Source organism: Pinus tabuliformis, chromosome 3_1, assembly GCF_031772625.1.
Source record: "Pinus tabuliformis cultivar Carrire ecotype Pingquan chromosome 3_1, CPIR1, whole genome shotgun sequence".
Taxonomy (NCBI): Eukaryota; Viridiplantae; Streptophyta; class Pinopsida; order Pinales; family Pinaceae; genus Pinus; species Pinus tabuliformis.
The window spans coordinates 801043443-801059494 of NC_142301.1; positions in this window are offsets into that span (position 1 = coordinate 801043443).

The window sequence follows — 16052 nt, forward strand, 5'->3', positions numbered from 1 at the left end:
GGGATAGCTCGTTGGAAATATTTTCGAGTCTACTTTCCAGATCTTCCTTTAGTTTTCAATTTGGAGCTCATTTCACCTATAAAAAACTCAATCTCCCAAGACTGATCAAAAATTGTAGAATGAGGGTGCAAAAATGCAGAGTGTTGTTACAGGAAACTTTTGGAGGCCTTCCTCAACGCAAAATTGAGATAATGATAGCTCAATGGAAAGATATTTCTCTCTAGTTATAAGTTGACTCATCAAGCAAGTCATTTGGAGAATCCAGCTAGAAGGCAAATTGATTTTCCCAAAGTCGTTGTAGAAGTGCAGCAACTCTCTCGTAGCAACTGTATTTTTGACATTTCTCTAAAACAATGAAACCTGTGTAAAATGGGAAGGAGGTTTTTCATACTTTGCCTATTATGGACAAAAACCTCTCTCACTTTTGCCAAGTTCATCCCTGTTTGGTCTAAAACATAGTTTGAATTAAAACCGGCCCTATGTGTGGCAAATGATTTGTCCATTGGAAAGACTTATTGAAAAATGATGGAGACATGATGTGTATGAGTTGGAATGGCCTCAAACTTGCCTAAATGATCTCCCTTATGCCTCATATACTCAAATGTCTCTGATTCTATAGCCAACCACAACTCAATGGGTGAGGAAATTAGGGTTTAGTGCTTGTGGAAAATGATGATTCGGACACCCTTGGGAAAAGACAACTCCCTTTGGCATGCACTTAACCATTTGAAACTTTACCCTTTCACTTGACTATTTCCTTTGACAAATTGATCTTTTTATGGCATGGCATCTTTGGAACATTGAGTTAACAGCTTGGGATGGTGAAATTATTACATTTGAAAGACATAAAATTACATAATGAAATAAGCATTTCTCTCTACAAATCATCTTCACATGGTGAAGGGATGTTATTTGATCACCCTTTACTTGCTGGTATTATGCAATGGAATGGAACCTTGGAAACCCTAATGACCTAATGAAACCTTGAAAAACCCTAAAAGATTTAATGAGACCTTGAAGGACTGAAATTCAAGATGACATAATGACCTCATGACTGATACAAATGGCATGATAAAGATAACTTTATGGATGATGTACAATCAACAAGATATGAAACTATGCGAGCAAGTAATAATATTTAGGGAAGAGTGATGTTTTTGGACTAGGACTACCATCAGTGACTAATTTGTTTTGCGTGACCTAGTGGAATGATAAAAAAATTCTGTGTGGGACACCTAAAATGAATATGAAAAGAGCAATTTTGATCACTGATGGCAGTATGCAAATACTAACTATAACACAAGACACATGCAGTAGAGAAGAATGTCCATCATCGTTCCCTCTCAACCGAGGAGGATATACACTTTATTCCACACATAAAGGGAAAAACACCTAAGCTCCCTCTCAACTAGGGACATGTTTCCAACATTAGCTACTTTGTTCTTTTAGTGGAGATCGTAGTAGTAGTAGTTACACCGGCTCCTTCTTTAGCATCACTATTTCATTAGAGAACTTCAACCTTCCTAAACATCATGGGGCCATCCTCTAACACTTGGGACCTTAAAACTTAAAGACATATCTTAAAAATTGGGAGCTAAACAACTCCTTTAAAATATACAACCCTTTCAAGATTCAAAAATCTCCCTCTAAAGTCATCATTCCTATGATTTATCTTCATATGGAAACAAAGTTTGGCTTTAAATTTCAATCGTAAATATTCAATATCATAAGGGTTTCTCCAACTCCCTCTTTCTATCATGCTTATTATGAAGTCATCATCAAGCACAAGATTTTCTTTGTTTTGTTATTTCATCTTTCTCATCTTTCTTTCATAATTTCGAAAGCCTCCATTATGTACCTACAATTTTATCAACGAGTACAACCGAGAAAAATATACATGTACAAGAGCATAATGTTGATTTTATCAATCTAGGGTTATCATGATTTTAAAAAGTGTGCATATAGGGTTTTGATTACAAACCCCAGATATCCCATGACCTAAACCTTAATAGGGTTTTTACTTTGAGCAGAAACTTCTACACCTAGGGTATTGACATTTAAGCCCTAGGTTTCACTTTTACATAAACCCTCACTAGGGTTTTACTACATATCCTAGATTATATCTGCAATCCCTGGAGATCAAGAGCTAGGGCTTCATAAGAGGGAATAAATAATTAGATTTTAGGGTTTTCACTATTATAGGGTTTTCAACTTCAAGTCCCATCTAGGTATTACGAACCCTAGATACCAAAAATATTAAAAAATGTAAAATCTATAAACCCTAGATATCATATCCCAAAAGGTAGGGTTTTATTTAGAGGGAACAACTTGGTTAGGGTAAAGGTTTTCTAGCTTAATCCTATACTTTTAAGGTTAATTCAATCTAGGGTATAGAAAACCTAGAAGACTACAAACCTTAAAAGTCATATAATCATTAATACTTATCACAAATGAAAAAGTCAATCCTTCACACAAACAAGAAATGCATTTAGTAATTATACATACCTCTGCAAATTTTACCTTAGAAGTTGACTTGTTCCTTGATGTCTTGAAGAGTTATTCAATAGAGTCCTTCTGAGTTGGCTTTGATATTTCTCCTAAGATACTTTCCACTTTTACAAGGTTTCTTCAATTATGTTTCTATGATGATAGTCTTAAAAAAATGATATTGTTATACCCATTCTCCATTATTGCTTCTTTTGTTGTCAACAAAGTCATTTTTATGCATTACCAATCATTTTCATCATGGTTATGTGAATCTTCATTGTTCCTCAAGAACCAAAATGAATAGATGCAAGCTATATGGGTGATCCATAAGATGAGCCATGGGGTAGTGTTGCGGGTGAGACCACCCTAGGGTCTTGGGTTGAGAACCCCAACAGAGCGGAGGGAAAACCACAACAATAAATGCTCAAGCAATCAACCTAAATGCTTTTTCTACTGAACTGTGTAAAAGTGTCCTTACCCGGGAGTCCTACGTTTGAGTAAATCCTGCAGGGTGAAAACCCTCAGCTTCTCTTGATATCTTCGAAACCTAAAAATTATTCAAATGAAACATATACAACAGTAGAAATGTAAAGCATGTTCATGATATTAACTTTAAATAATATAATAATAAATGAATGAACAATTATGCATCAATGTAAGATTCATAAGCGAATTACAATATAAATATATGCATAAACACATTTAATATCAGAAATAGAACAACATTCCTTTATTGAAGTTAGCTATAAGTAAAATGGAGAAATACGACCAGAGTCCTTCTCCGGCTCCAAGCGGAACCGTCCTCCGGATTTTTCCTTTCCCGGCCTCAACAATCTTCCTCCATCACCAATACAAGGATATCTTCAAGAAAGATGACAGATATCTCTAACAAGGAAACAAGGGTTTCCTAAAGCTTTGGGGAGTGTTGGAGGCAAAGGGATTTCGTCAGACTCAATTAGGGATAATCTCACTATAGTATCAATATCTCATATATTCTCCCTTAAGGCCTTCCCATGGTGGTTTATTTATACTTTTCCAAATTAGTTTTTTCAGTTGGGAAACAGTTGGGCCACGGGACATAGGAGGTGAGTAACAGGTAAAACCTGTGAACTCCACCCGAAATTAAGGAAATTTAATTTTTTTAAGTGTTTTAACATATGTACATGGGTTGGGTATATTCTGACCCGCGCGTACATTCTTTTATCACAGGGAAAAGTAGCATATAGGGAATAAAACACTGTTTTTTAGATTTTGGACCAAGTCTGGAAGGAAGGGTTGCCCTAGGGCATAATTAGAGCATCAGATCTACCAGGAGTGGAAAATGGTACTATAACAGATGCCCCCAAATATATGAGGTCAGAAGGGGTACATGATGGTTGAAATGTATTAAGAGTATAGATGGAATCATGCCAAGACCGAGGAGGAGTTCACCAAAATTCAGCCTGCCAAGCCAGCAAAAGAGATTAGAAAGAAACCGCTATGTGAGGCGGGCATACCCATGCTCAGAAATAGTAAAGCATGTTCACATGTCAAGTACAAAAGTGGATCCAATATGCATACAAGTATAAATGAACTGAAAATACATAATGGATCATCTGATCATAATCAAGAAAGTACATGTCTGAATATCACACATAAAGAGTTGATCAAATATGGTGAAGTATGAATCTGATCACTGAAGTCAAGAAATTGATCCAAATAGTACCGAGTGAACATGATGGAATAAATGGTACTACACTGCAACTCGAGTGCCAACATATAAGATGTCATTGTAAAAAACTGCACCATATAAGGTGGATGTATCAACTAGCAAAAACAGGAGCAACTAACAAGTGAACCAAGACATGATTATTCAAACCTGAGGTCTTCACCGACTATCGTGGTACATTTCTACACAATGGGAATAAATGATTTAAAGTAGACCATGTGAGAAATCATTTGATTACTGGTCATTAATGTATACCGTTAACAAACGTGAGGCTACTCACCGATAATGATGATGAGAGTCAAGGTACCCAGTACAATCTAACAAGTGTGAATAAATGAGTTGTAGTCGAACACTTGGAAGAATCTATCAATCAGGAGACAATGATGTTTTCCCACTGTCAATAGTGAAGGAATCTTCCACTAATGACTGCAAACCCTGAGGTGCTGCCAAATGGACTATATATCTCTTCCATGGAGCAATGGGCTGAATTCGATGGGAAAAGATCCGCTAGAAGGAAGGAATTAATGCATCCTTCATTAATATAGCGCGAGTGTAACCCATAGGCCAATAATGTGGAAGGAATCGAACGAACAAAGATGTCGTAACCCAACCGAAGCACATTTCCGACATACACAAGATGTGGCTAGCACACGATAGAAAACCTTTGAACCAACCAATAATGAAAGCTAACACAGAGGTGAGGAAACCACCAATAGGGTCAAATGGAAACCAAGGCACTGCATGAATCCCAATGTGTGATAATGAAAGCTGATGTCGAACACATGGGAAACCACTTAGTCAAAGACCCATGATATTGATCGATGTTGAGCACAAGGTGACCTATCAATAATGAAAATAGGGATAGGGTACGTCTCTAGATCTACCCTCAGAGAAATTTGTCATATTCGATAAGAGCAAGACCCGCCAACAAGAATTCAATGGAGACCTTCTCAAACTGACACGAGCAAAGGACCAATATAGGTGATGTGATAATGAACATGATGCTGACAACTAGGGATGGCCGATTGAAAAATAGGTCAAGAGACACCGCAGAAATGCTGACTTAGGTTTACTTCCCTTGAACAAAAGCACGACTCAACGGTGACTACATGGCAGCATATGATAACTTTGTATAAGTTCGTCATGTAGGAGGCATAAGAAAAATCGCCATATGATTGGAAGAGGTAACCAATCAGAGGATTATTGACTCAATAACAAGGTTAAGGCTCTCCTAAGTCAAACTAAAGCCCATCGTAATGGAAGAAAGACTTACTTTTGAGTGCTTTGTTCAAGGGTGACACAACTGACTCTAACTGCCATCAAATATGGAAATAATGTCTCGTTCCTGCTCTTTTTGGAATATATAATTTTTTTTTGTCTTTTTCTTTTATACAAAGCTTGAAAAAGAATAAAAGAATTCTATAGTACAGTGGAAAGAACGAGTGTTGAAAAAAAAATGTTCTAGTTCCTGGGAGGGGAACATTCCTATGTTCAATGCAAGGTGGCGAAACTGGTCAAGGACACTCAAAGGAATGCTCTTTCCACGGGTAAAAGGGTGCATCAAGTTGCAGAGGCTAAGTGATTGAAAGCTTGATTTTGTAGAAGACATGGTCAAAAATTGGCTTAAACACGAGTCCAAGTGAAGCCGAATCAAGGCCAAAAGGTGCAAATAGTCAATATGCAATGCAGCAGTACAACTCAAAACAAAGGAGCCTCTAGGGTATAAGGCTAGAAAATAGTGCAGAAGGATGAGAATGAGTCTTCAATGCATAAGTCATGGCAGGACTAAAGAGGACTCCCGAGCCTACTCAATATAGCAGCATGGGCAACAAATGTCAGCGAGGATCTAACTAAGATGCCCATGTAAAGGTTGGCTCTACCATTGCGTCATGATTTTAAATTCGGTGAGTGAAAATGGTTTGTGAACCAAGACACGATGGGGTCGACCCTATGGAAAACATATCGTATTATAGAGGCTATTATGAAAAATTCAATGGAAATTGGTATTCCCTAACCTATATGCCAGTAAAAAAACGATACCTACCATGACGGGTGTGCGGTCATGGGACCAAAATGCTTTCTCGAAGAAGTCTCCAAAATTTCCTGTAAAGACAACCCATTACTGACACTCCAAGCCAAAAGGTCAAAAATTCCATAAGATAAAAATCATCTTTTGAAAAAAAAAAATCATTTTGTAACCTATATAAGGACTTTTGGACTCACATTTTTGTCATTTGTGTTTTGAGCAAGGAGTTGTGGAGACAAACTCAAACAACTTTCCTCCGTCCAATTCAACCATTCAAATCGCTCCAAAACTTCTAGGTAACCCTTTTATCATGCTTTTAATCATTGTGATACTTTTTAGATTTTATTTTTTTATTTTTTTTTATTGCAGGAAAATATGTTAAAAATTTCAACTCTGCATACAAGCGGGTTGAATACAGGTAACCCACGTATATGAGGGCCCTACATGCGACTGTGTAAAAAGGAAACCCGCGTGTGCATGAGTAAAAAGTTTAAAACATAAATCTAATGATTTGAAACATATTTTTTGGGTAGGATGACAATCACCTGGAGAGAAAGGGAGCATAGTGCCATTGATAACCAAGTAATGGAGGATCAAAATGCTTTGGATGCTTTGAGAGGCTGTGGCTTGCTAAAATTATTTAAAATGCCAAATATGAAAGCAAACACACGATTGCTTGAGTTGCTGATACATTACTGGAGTGCAGAGGATGATGCATTCATGATCAATCAGATGCCCCTAAGGATCGAGATCGAAGATATTTACTTCGTTACCGGTCTTTCTCGAAGGGGAGAGATAGTGCATTCTAATGGCAGGATAAGAGGTAGTCTCAGAGCTGAAGACTACATCCACATATAATGTCCTGGTCATCCTGAAAAGATTGGAAGTCAGATTCCAATCAAGCAAGTAGAGAGCTTATCCTTGAAGATCCTACTGTTTACCATCGTGAGGGTAAACAGTTTTGCTACTTTACATCAGGCCTCACGAGTATCTATGAGCCTAACAGTGGAATGCCTCACTACTATGTTTGATTGGTGCACACCTCTACTGACCAACATGAAGAACCAACTCACTTCCATTCAGAAGGGTTAGACAAATAATTTTGGGTACGACACAATATTATGCTCATTCTTCTTTGAGAAAGTACCTGGGCTTTGACCTAAGGTGCTATCGACCATTAGCAGCCCGAGGGGTCCACGAATGGGCAGATGGGCTAACCTAATGAAACGCCTAGGGGGTGTTGATGTCCCCAAGATGACTTTTGACGATGAGTTTTTTGCATGGTGGGATCAACAGGTCATCACAGTCGATGACTACCCCTACGCTGGAATGGATTTCCGAGGAGATCCAGATTTAGTATTACCACCAGATGCAGCATGGGGCACCATAGGTAGAATTTTTTTATTTTTTTTTATTTCTTAAGATTTTTTTGGATTTTTAATATAAATGAACTTAAAAATATGTTTTTATTAGACAAGACACTTACAGAATATATGATCATGTTTTAGATATGGGGCCAGTGAGACCTGGCAGATTTCCCCGATATAGGCATCGTGGAAGAGATGTCGAAGGGGCTACAGTTGAGACGTAGAGAGTTCTCCATGCAACTCAGAGGAACTTGGTGAGACTGAATCACCAAGTACCCATGATAGCGATAGAGGACTTACCCGAGGAGATGTAGCGTCGCATGGTAGGAGTACCATGGGACTAGGTGCGACTCTTCTGGTGTGTGGCCAATGTCGTTGTTTATTTTCTAGCTACTCATCCTGAGCCAACCAAATAGATGATCAAATATTTTTATGATTAGACATGATGATGAGCATAAGACCAAATTTTGTGGGGAATTTTGTCCCAATTTTTGTATATTATTTTGGACACAAACAATCTATCTATATACATGCGATTTTATGATGATCATATATACAGATGATACTTCAAATTTTTTTTAAATTTTTTTTTTTTTAATTAATTATTATTATTTTTTTTTTTATGTTTTTCAATTTGATGAATGATTTATATGCCAGTCCAATGCCTGATTAGCAATAGAATCATCTAAGGAATTTTATGATCGTGGAATGTGAACATATGTCATATAAATAAATGATCGTTGCAACAATCGTACTCTAAGAAATTTGCGATACAAATAAGGATCTCGTACCCAATAAATGTTATTCAGCTAAGATACCACTAGTTGTGAGTCTAAATAAACCACTAATGAATCAATATCAAGAGATATCGCTTCAGGTAGCAAATTAATAATGGCGGTATATTCGGAAATATTATTTGAAACAGGATCGATACATACTCCTCTAGAAACCATCAACTGGCTAGATGGATAATAAATCACCCAAGCCACGGAAAGAAGGTTCCAGGTATGCCTACTCGCACCATCGACGAATCCTAAATATATTGAATCATCCATCAATACCTGCCAAATCAGATAAAAAATATCAACATCACTAAAACCGATAGATAGATATGTACAAACATACAATATATACAAACAAGTAAGTGCTCAGCCAAAGCCTAAACAAAGTACTTCTTAAGGTAGAGCCCATTTCTGGGCTCCGCCAACTTTTTTCCTTCAAAGTCAATTAATTCATCCCTTTTTCAAAACTTGCTTGACAATAAAGGTACCGTAACACATAGACTTCAACTTGCCTATCCCCAAGGCATCTTTGTCTTGATCGTAGACCAGAGCAAGGTCACCTTTAGAAAAATTTCTAGGATGGACAACTTTATCGTATTGATTTTTTACCCTCTTTTTATGGGTTTCATTTATTGTGGTGGCATCTTGACATTGCTCATTAAGATGCTCCAAATGAACGAGGTTCTCCTCAAGACTAGAAGTCTCTGGAAGAAGTTCAACAACTATTTTAAGGGAAGGAATTTCACATTCAATAGGAAAGATAGATTCCAACCCGTAAATCAGTTGAAAATGAGTAAAGCCAGTGGCAGTCTTAACTGACATTTGATATGCCCAAAGTGTTGGATACAACATGATGTGCCAATTGGATCTAGCTTTGTTAAGCGTCCTTTGCAGGATGAATTTAAAGGATTTGTTCACGGCTTCAACCTGTCCATTGGCTTGAGGATAATACGGAGATGAATTCTCCTACCGGAAACCCAACTTGAGAGCCAATTCAGACATTAGTTGATTTTGGAAATGACTGTCATGATTAGTGACAATCTATTTAGGGATACCAAACCAGGAAATAACTTGATTGAAGAGAAACAAGATCGTTGTTTTACTGTCATTCTTAAAAGTAAGCATGGCCTCAGCCCACTTCATGAAGTAGTCTACGGCCACTATGATAAACTTTTGATTTCCTACTGAAAGCAGATTACAAGTAGTAAAATCAATGCCCCACTTCGTGAAAGGACCGACGGTGATAACAGGGAAAATCAGAGCTGGATGTGCGCACATTTTACGAGTATAGACTTGAGAAGGATGGCATATTTTGACCGCTTCAATACAATCTTTGAAGATCGAAGACCAAAAGTAGCATGCTCGCAAATTTTTTTGGGTTGCTGCAAGCCTAAAGAGATGACCGCCACAAGCTCCACTATGGCAAACATTAAGAACTGATTCGGCTTCTTCCAAGGTTAAGCAATGTCTAAGGATTGAATGAATCCCACGACGACACAATGTGTCACCTATAATAACATAATTCTTAGCGAGGTGACGCAAATTTCTATGTCATCTTTGGAAAAAGCGAGCGGGAACTCCGAAGTCTAGAGATATATAATGATATCCCCATACCAAGGATCTTGTGAAGAAATAAGAAATAAGAATTTATCAGGAAAAAATTCCTCGAGAATAATTTCTTCATCACAAGGGAGGTCTGATATCAACTCTGCAAATACTAAAGATTTCCCAGATTTAGCCGACATGAATTTGAGATCGAATTCTTGCAAAATGGAAATCCATCTATTATAATAGCCCCCAATCACTTGCCTACTAAGAACAAACTGAAATGGATTGACAACTGCTAAGACGAACATTTTTCGAAGTAGAATGTAATGTCGAAGCTGCTGGACAACATGAAAAGCTACCAAAGCTAATTTCTCGATGGGAGAATAACACAGTTCAGGACCTACCAGGACTCGACTTAGATAGTAGATTACATGCTCACATAAGGTATCATCTTCCTGAACTAGAACCATACCAACGGTTGATTCTGTTGCAGCGAGATATAAGAGAAAATCTACGCTACAATCATGTGGACTCAACAATGGAGCAGAGGTTAATTCTCTTTTCAAAGCATCAAAATATCGTTGTGTGAAATCATCCCATAAGAAAACACATAGATCCTTTTGTGATATCGGCATAATTGGCTATAAATCTCCTCAAGAGATTTGCTTTTCCTTGGAGACTTTGAAGTTGATGTATGGAAGATGGGGGAGCCAACTGAGGTGGAGCCAACTGAGGTATTGCCTCAACCTTGAAGGGATCAACACGAATCCCCTCTTTTAACATGATGAATCCTAACAACCGACCTGATGTGACTGCGAAAATGCACTTATTCAAATTCAACTAGATTTTATAAAAACGACACCGCTCAAAGATCAACCAAAGGTGCTTAGGATGATCAATTCTCTTTCAAGAATGAGCAGCTAGATCATCCATATATGCTTCGATAACGTATTGGATGTCATGAAAAGCATAAGACATGGCTTGCTGAAAAAGGCTCCAGCATTTTTGAGGCCAAAAGGCATCTTTTTGTACGCAAACATACCCCAAGGACAAATAAAGGTTGTCTTGTGTTGATCTTCTGGATGGATAGTAATTTGATTGTAACCAGAGAATCCATCCATGAACGAAAAAATTTCATTACCCGCACATTCATCAATAATTTGATCAATAAAAGGCATGGGGTAATTGTCTTTCAGACAAGCCTTATTTAGGTCCCTAAAGTCAATACATACTCGAATCGTTCCTTGCTTTTTGTCTACGGGGACTGGATTAGAGACCCACTCAGTTAGAGGAATGGGGTATATGAAACCCGCCTTTAGCAGCTTTTCGACTTCAGCTTTGATAGCTGCTACTTTTCTAGGGTTAACCAGTCAAAGTTTTTGATGAATAGGTTTAGCATTTTCGTATGTCTTGATCTCATGCTAGACAATAGATGGATCTATTCCAGGCATTTCCTCATAATACCAAGCAAAAAAATCATGAAACACTTTGAAGGGATCAATATAAATTTGGATTTCTTTAGGGGAACAGTCAGCTTCGATGAAGACATTTTCGAATATGTTAGGATTCCTAGATATGTTCACCAGTACGGTTTGTGAGATAACAGACATGTTACCTTCGGCAGAAAACTGTGTTGGGGCCAAAGGGTTTAAAACTGTATGAACATCACTAGTAGAAGGACTGAACAAACTTGACTCAATTTCTTGCAAATGAGGGAGGAAATATAAACGATGATGTAGATCATCCGATGGTCTATCAACACCCCATCATTGCTTCTATGATTGCTTCCTCAGATGGTATGACTGTATCTAAGAAATCCTAAGCCAAAATTGAGTCAAGGGTTCAGGTCGGAGCCACATCTCCATCTAACTCCTCTGGTGAGAAAGGAGTTGGATGGGAGTCTGCAGAGTTAACAATAGACTGATAAGCAATTTCTACTACAGACATAGGACATGCCACTCCACCTACCTTCCCTCCATCTAATGTGGTGTTAGACGAAGGTAAAGGCCAAGGGTCCAAAAAATAATGAGTTCAAAAGAACTCTCTTTGAGAAGGCCCCTTGGAGGATGAAATAGCATTGATTCTAGCAATAGGAGAAGGAAGATAAAAAATACCCATTAAATAAGAGTACATCCCAACTCCTAGATTCTCTATAGGTTGCTTGGGATTCTTCACTAATGGAAGAGTAGAATCAGAAGATGCATGGGAGTCACCCAGAGAATAGTCCATCTGATCAACTTTCACAATCCTGCCCTCATGAGGAAAACAAAGGATGTGAAATAATAATGAAACTATGGCATCCATCTCGTAAATCCAATTCCTACCTAAGAGGAGGTTGTAATCCAGATTCACATTGACTATTTCTACTTCAATATTTACCACCTTTCCCCCAACACAGATGGGAAAGGCTAGAATAATCCCATGCGGCCTATGAGAATTTCCATCAAATGTCATCAATAGAGTTGGTTAAAGAACAATTTGAGGAGATCCAATAGCCTTCCAACATGACATGGACATCACACATGTGGAAGTTCCCTTATCTATAATGGTTCGAAAGATGATGGTCTTTCGATATGTAGACTTTATCTGAAAAGCCATATGATGGAGAAGTATCTTTTTAACGTTTGACATATCAAAAGTGAGCACAAGAGAATTTTTTGGATCTACTGCTCTGATTTCTGAAAGTAATGCACTCCTCTAAGCAGGGCACGACTGGAGTGCCTCTAATGCTGACATAGCACAACGACTTTGAGCTAGATCTTCTACAAGCGAGTAGTTCTGGGCTTCCATAGCATTAGGGTTAATGGTCAAGTGCTTTACGAAGCGTTTCAACATCTGAGGTATAGACTCAATAGAGGGCCTATCAATATGGAGCGGCTTTGAGGCATCAGAAGTAGACTTAGCCTTAGATGATTTTGATTCACCGTAATCACGCGATCGTGTAGCGACGTCGATATGTGAGCTCATCATGAACAAATTTGGCGGATTGTCCCCTTCCTGGTTTCACCCCTGTGGGGGTACCATCATTTGAGTTTGCGTCAACAAGTAATTGTTGCCCTTTGGGAAAGGGTTAGTGAGGACATCATGGGAGCTAGAGGACCCCAGTTGCACTAACAAGTGCTAAGCATATTGGATTGTAGGTTTTAACCCTATACAGAAATTACCTGCATACGAATTCTTAAACAAAGAAAATAAACAATGCGAGAGCATAACCCATAAAACACATATGCTCAGAGATTTTTTTCCTGGATCCCAAAACCGGGACTACCAGCTTGATTTTTCATTATATTCCTTTCAATGTTACAATACATATTTATACATGCCGAAGCATCCAATACCATGGACCGAAAAACCATCGCGTCCAATACCATGTGCGAAAATCATGCACAAAACCATAGGTAGGTTCGCCCCCGGACACCTCAAACCCCCCGGACACGGGGGGCTGCCGCCCCCCCTATGACCCCCCCGCTGCGCAATCGGCACAATGAAGGGGGGCTACCGCCCCCCTCTAACCCCCCATTTAACTACGTAGGTTAGTCGTGGAAAGAATATAACACAACCCAACATGGATCTTATCGCAGAGATGAGTCAAATAATCCCCATTGCATAACTTGCATGGAAATTTTACTTTTTTCTTGGACTCTTTTCTACCCCCTCCAGTATCATTCTCAGGGTTTTTTTCATTGCCCTTCCCATCCTGACCGTTTTTCCTACCTTGTCCTTTCTTCTTCCTATTAGGTTGTTGGTTTCCTTTGGGGTTATAAATTTGGATGACGTTTATAGACGTTGGTTGGGAAGGTGTAGATACAGACGGCGATGCCTGCATAGAAGAAGCTGTTTGTAAAGACATTTGTTGCAATTGATTCAATAAGCTGTGTTGGCATCAATTGATCTGACTGGCCCATCGACATGGGGACTCGGCTTCAGTTTGTCTATATACACCTTGGATCTAGGAGCGTTAGGTAGAATTTTTTAGAGAACCCCAGACTGAGAATATATAAGTTCCAACTACTGGGCTCTGAAAATAGCTTGCTCTTCAGTGAAAACACCAAAGAGTGACATGTACTTAGAGATCTCAGGCTGTAATGATTTAAGAAACCATTCAAGAAGGAATTCTTATGGAATATCGGCTTTAATGAGCCTCTTCCTTCTCCTCCATTCTTGGATATGATTCGAAATGTGAGTTGCCTGATCTTGTTGGAAATTAGCCAGAAGCTCAGTTCCAGCATCATATCGAACAAGAAATTGAAAATGGTTCAAAAATATAGTAGCCAAATCACCAAAAGAAGTGAAGGTGTCCCCTGGAAATTCTATGTACCACTTAGCCACATTTCCAGTTAGGGTACATTGAAATAATCTCAACCTGATTGAATCGTCTATCAGGGAGTTGGACAAACACCATAAGTGGAAAGTGGTTACGTGGTCACCTGGATCTTCACTAGTCTTCCCCTCGAATTTTGGTATATCTGAGGGAAACTTGGTTGGGACTGGAGACCAAACTGGGTTATACCTAATCGGATCATTAGTTAATTTAGAGAGATCTAGCAAGTTTAATGTTGCCAGAAAAGGGAGTCATGGCAGACCCTGAGGATTCCACCCGCTGTGGGCATAACTCCTAATGTTCTAAAAATAATGGCCTGGATTTGTGAAGGCACCAAGTTGTCTGAAGTAACTCGTAGACCCAACTGAACCATAAGGAGTCCCTTGTGGTCCAGAAAAAATCGGATTTTGACCAACTCCTACCAAAAAACCTTCGTAATTGGTAAAGTTTCCCCCTAGAGAAGTGTTAAAAGGAGTAGACAACCCTTGATAAGGGTTCCATGGATTAGCATAGGGAGAAAAATTATGGAAAGAAATGACAGAAGAATACAACATTTCCCTTGTTGATTGAAATACAATTGATTCCCAACTCTTAACCCACTAACCGCATGGTTTGTCCAACTTTGAAACGCATTATAACTTTGACCCGTAGAGGAAAACATCGATCCCAAAGTGGGATTGGAATGTGGTATATGACCACCCCTAAATGGAAAACCCTGAAAAGAAGCTGATCCACTTGCCATGGATGTGGAAGCCGTTGGTGGAATACTTAAAGGAACCAAAGGAATCACGGTAGTCGGCATTCCAAAATGGAAAAATCCAATGCCAGAGGCAAGAGCTTGAGAACTTCCAATTGAAGATGGAATGGAAGTAGAACCAAATATATCAGTGCTAGGAGTAATGGAAGGTATAGAAATAGTCCCTCCTCCTTGCACGAATACAGGATCTTGCATACTCATAGCACTTTTTGTGGACACCATGCTTCTAGCAGTGGTCGTCAAAGGAAAAGATCGATATAGACCTAGGCTTGAAGGCCTATTTTTCGGAGTATTGACATATAATAAAACATTTGGATAATCAGGAGGAAGAGGATATTTAGGAGCCACATGAGACTCAGAAAGCTCTTCAACCTTAATATTGTCTTCCGACTGGAAGAGGACTCGAGAAAGAACAAGAGTGTTCCTCTCTAACTCTCTACTTGTACCATGTCTATCTTGCGAATCAATAAATCCAATTGGAGGATCAATCTCCAATGCGCCTGCTACCACCGGTTGAAAACCACTGGAAGGATTACTCTTATGCCTTTGAGGAGAAGGCTCAGGACCCATAAGAGATAGCCCACGAAGTCTCTTAAACCAAAGAGTCGGTTGATCAGCCACTTTGAATTATTTTAAAGAGATTTACTTAAACACTCAAAAAATTGTAAAGCTACGATAACTAGAAGCAAAGAGCACTCTCTAAAAATTCCCTAAAGATACAAGCAATCAAACAACTTTCAAGTATTTCTGCTCCGGGTGATTAGGACCAGACACCAAAATACAAGGAAGTCAAAATCAAGGGCCTTCCGAAAATAGTCTGGGGTAATTATGCGCCAGGCCTACTAGCGAAGGTATTAGAAGCAATTATGTTGACCTCCAGACGACAGCCTTTGTCGGTGCAAGCACCAAAGCTTCGCAAGGGTACCCTCCAGAATTATTGCTAAACGTGATGCAACGTCAGCCTCAGGTGCCACAGGATTCCCCTCCATAGCCACCTATGTGATCCCTAGGAAAGGAAACTATGGATACCAACTTGTATCAAAAGCGGGGTAGAAC